Source organism: Gavialis gangeticus, unplaced genomic scaffold, assembly GCF_001723915.1.
Source record: "Gavialis gangeticus isolate Ggan-Ray unplaced genomic scaffold, GavGan_comp1, whole genome shotgun sequence".
NCBI lineage: Eukaryota > Metazoa > Chordata > Crocodylia > Gavialidae > Gavialis > Gavialis gangeticus.
This window is the reverse complement of record NW_017729031.1, coordinates 81,801,625-81,806,236: the sequence shown is the minus strand read 5'-3', so window position 1 is coordinate 81,806,236 and position 4,612 is coordinate 81,801,625. Positions and strand designations below refer to the sequence as shown.

At 39.1% G+C, this 4,612-nt stretch overlaps 1 protein-coding gene across 7 annotated transcripts in view; it reads right to left on the bottom strand.

Moving 5' to 3' along the window:
• The window catches only part of SPATS2L (spermatogenesis associated serine rich 2 like), a 202,276-nt gene that overhangs the window by 197,113 nt on the left and 551 nt on the right, over window positions 1-4,612 (bottom strand). The window lies entirely within an intron of this gene.

Below are 4,612 nucleotides of genomic sequence, written 5' to 3'. Positions count from 1 at the left end.
GATTTTGAAACATTCCTGCACTGTGTGGCCCCAATGATAACAAGCTAAAGCATCTTTATTGTGGGATAACAATGCAGTATCCTTAGAGTACTTGTACAATAGCTATTGCAGATCCCTGAATCCAAATACACAAAACCCACAACTGTTCCAAGTGTAAAAATGTCCTAAGGAAACTTATTTCAATTTGCCACAAGTATACAATTGGCAGCCATATTTTGTAGCATTATTGTATCAAAGAATTTAATATCAACAGTATAACACTTGAAATACCACAACTTCATCTGCTGTAACTTGGTAGAGCAAGCGGCAGAACTACGTCCATTTGCACTGACAGAGGACCCAGTGATTGAGTACAAAAACCTGCTGTTGATTTCAGAAGTAAGTTTGGGAATAAAAGGAATACACAACTCCAGATGATGTAGAGTAACAACAAGAAGCAAGACAATGTTAATCAGTATTTCTGGACTGTTTTAGTTAGCACTGTGTGGGTGGAACAGATGGCTGAAGAGGGCAAGTCTGACAGCTGTAAATTTACTTTGCAAATGAAAATACAGTTATCCTCCTAGTCCTGGCTGTGGATTAGGAGAAATCTGCTCTTGATCATTAGCCTGTATTCACTTTTCTGCTGAAAATGTGTAGTGCAAAGCTTTTTCAGAAAGTATTCTGCACAGCTCCCTATTTTTCCCCTACAGCAAGACAGCCAGAAGTGTAAGTGGGAGAAACAAATCAGTAGGCATAATTGGTCTTTTTTGCAAAAGACCGTGCGAGATTAAGATTTAAGATCTGTCCAGAATCAAATGTTAATTACTCAATATGAAAGCTGTCTTTCTAATGAAGGGAGCCTCCTTACATTATCTATTAGTGTAGGCAGTATTGTTAAAGAGATTGCTAGGTATCAGTCACAATGTAAGTTATTATCCAGATGTAATCATACTTTTGCTGGATCATGAACTGGGAAAACCTCTAAGAATTTTCTTCTTAAAAAAAGGCAAACAATGGTGTAGCAGTTTTGGAATAAAGTCAAGACACTTAATTTGTTCTTAACTTTTTTTGCAGAACAATAATAGCAGAAAGTGTGTCAGTCCATCCTTTTCAATACAAAAAGGACTGACCTATAAATAATGGGACTGGATGCGGAATGATGTTGATGGTGTCCTTTCTGTTCCTAGTTTTGACTTAAATAACTAAACATTTTCCTCAGAAACTATGGTAAACAAAATGTATCTATACAAGAGGCAAGGAATTTTTTGGGTGATATCTTTTATTGGACCAACTGAATGGTTGGGAGAAGAATGCACTGTATTCATAAGCTTGTATAAATCTATCCCAAAATGCAGTTGGTCTAATAAAAGATATCACTCAAAAACATTTTTGTTTCTCACATTTCCTGGACTATCATAGCTACAACGCCATTCCAACCCTACCACAAAAATTATCTATAATACTTTGGACTTGTCCTTTTATAAATTCTTCAAGCAAAGGCTTGAAGCACTGTGCTATGGTTAAGAAAAAGCATAGTAAGTGGCCTTTTTGAAGAACCTTTTCAATACTGTCTCTATTGACTTACTTTCTGTAAAAGTCTATTACTTTACATTGTATCCAATGTTTAAATTACTGATGAATCTAATCTTTCAAGTGTTTAAAAGGTAAAAATTCAAATGATAAATAATCTCCACCTGTTCCAAAAGCCACCTCCCTGCAGTTAAACTGTAGAGATTATATCCTCAGCCCGCGTAAACTAGCATAGCTTTGCTGAAGTCCATTTACACTGGCTAAAGGTCTGGAAAAAAATTATCAGTTTGTTAACCATGATGCTAACTGGATTTCCCGTGGATAACACTCAGAAAAATAGGTGATGAATCTTTTGCTATAGTACATTTTGAACAGTAGCAGACAATAACATATAGATTATAAACTAGATTTGGCACAATATATTTGTGGCCCATGTGACATGTTTATATTACACAGATTCTCAGCTTTCATTTAAATACATATATAAGCTTCTAGTCTTTGTGGTTGTGAAGAAAACACACCAAACACAAAGGGCCAGCCAACCAAACACAGTTTTCTTCTAGAGTGTGCAGACAGCCTGAAACAATGGCTGAGATGTGAAATCCTACTGTCAGTAAAATCTCACTTGACGTTAGAGCCAAGTTCTTCATTATAATAATGCTACAGAATGATGCTTTAAAATTTAACTAGTGGTGTAAGTCCCTTACTAAAATTTCAGATATACTATCTAAAACAATGACATTATAATATCAGCACTGCTGACCATTTTAGCAGCTCGGATCACCTGCTGAAGGATGATACCTGGAGTTATGAGGGGGTGGGGAGACAGAGGGAATTTCAGCAGGGAAGGACCAGCAGAGGGAAGTACAAAGGGAGACACAAACACCAGACATACCCATAGGCCACAAGGAAGGGAGTATATTTTCCCACTGATTAATACAGATAATGAAGCTCTTCATAAGTTATAGACCTGACAACATTATAGTCAGATTCTTCCCTGACCTGTGTGCAAATTTCCTATTGATACTGGCCATTCTGTTCCGGAGAGACGGGAATAATGGAGTCCTCCCTTGTCAGCAGTATGGCATCCTTGTTTCAGACAACAGATTATTATTAAAAGTGCAATTTTGGTTGTTTTAAGAAAAGAAAAAAGATTTTTTTAAAAATTCTACAGTAACATGTAATGCTTAGGGACCCCCCCCCACAAATTTCCAACCCCATTGTGTTAATTATCATATAAACACACAGTAAGAGCCAGTCCCTCAAATGACAACAGTGGACGTTAAGTGGATGAACCTGCCTACAATCTTGCAGGTCAACACAAAGCACAAGTTGGACATTATTACTACTAGAATGTAAGTTAACTGGCTTTGGCATTTCCATCATTGAGGAAAGAGAACTTACTAAAAGAAGCAATGTGAAGCATATTTCATGCCACGGGGGATGTTGTATTTTCCTTTAAAGACAGGCCCAAAGCCACAAAAATCTGTTCTGGATGTGAAGTTCCCTAAAGGAAACAATCAAATCTAGACTTTTGCTTCAGTCCATTTTATTGTGTGGGACTAGGGTATAAGTTTGCTTCCAGATTCAGATCCAAACTTCTCTTGAAATTCAGAGTATTTGGATACATGGTGTTGGCCCAGTTTGCCTCTAGGTGTATTAACTCCAAGTAAAATAACAGCCCTGAGCCTGTGCCTAAAAGCCTACTGATTCCAGAAAGAATTCTGCCTGTATAGGATTGCAGGAACAGGTTCTATAACGAAGGATAAACATAAAGCATTTTCAACTGTATTCCTTTCCTTCACTATTCCTTTATCACTTATCTTCTTAGATAGTAAACATTTCTGGGTATATATCATGTTTTCATGCACCTACGTACATTGGCTAGCACAGCAACTTAGACCTGTTCCTGGCTAATGTCTCTGGGCATTTAAACAACTAGAAGATACTGCTTTGCCTTATGGTACCTAGGCTATAAAGTGCTGAGGTACTTATTTCCCCATTTAAAAAAAATGAGATTTAAGAATGCCTGCTGGACCTCACGGGTGAAAAAAATGGAGCTTTATACAGGTCAGTAAAAATAATTTAAAATGTGTTGTCATGAAAAAATGGTTAATTAGGGGGCATTTTGTGTGCCTATTCAGGTGTGTAGTTCAATGGACTTTAACGGGATCACCCACCTCAAAGTTCAGTGGACCCAGGGCACAAAGCATTCCCACACAGCTCACTGCAGAAGCGAGGCCCTAGTTAGCAGTATTCAGTAGTGAAGTGTTCGTGTTCCCTGAGTGGTGCTCATTTTAATCTGACTGAGCTTGATGCTCTCACATTCTTGTCTCTGTTCAGAAGCTCTGGGTTACCTTCTCATAATCATCCTAAGCATTTTATGGGTGCTTCACCATTATTCAATAAGAGCCCAGCAAATGAGGAGAAAAGCACCTAACAACATATGACTGGTAACTGAAAAGAAATGAAAACAAAAACTTCCCAAGGAAGATTATTAGTTGTTGTGGCGCAGAACAAAAACCTTTTACACATTTTCAACTTGGAATCAATCAAACAGAGCAGGGGAGTAAGACTTGGATGAAGATGCCGGGATTTTCCGTGAAACAATTTTGACCAACACGAGAAAATAAATGTGGTAATACAAGCAAGCGGCACCCATGCGCAGGGGTGCGTGCATGTGGGGGGGTCTTCCACTGATCATTTACAGTTCAACAAAGGAAACACTGCATTAGGAGAAAGAAAACCAGCTGCAGCTGGACATCAAAGGATCTCAAAATTAAGTTCATGATTCAATGTTTCATGCACCACCAGAAGGGCAATGAAGGTAAGACACCTTCTGCTCTTTCATCTCAGTGTAGGTGAGACAATGACCCACAGCGCTGGACGCCTGTGGAGTCACTACCACAGCCCCTTCGCCTTCACCTCCGCCTGGCAGCAGCAGCACGGGGTAAACATTTCGGAGCGTGGGCAGAAGGTAACGCAACCTTTCATGGAAAAGGTCGTGCTGGATCAGCATATTCCGCTGCAAAGCGATCTGTAGGGGAGACGGCTTGGGAAAGGACCCGGGTCTTTGCACACATAGATACAGACCCAGACA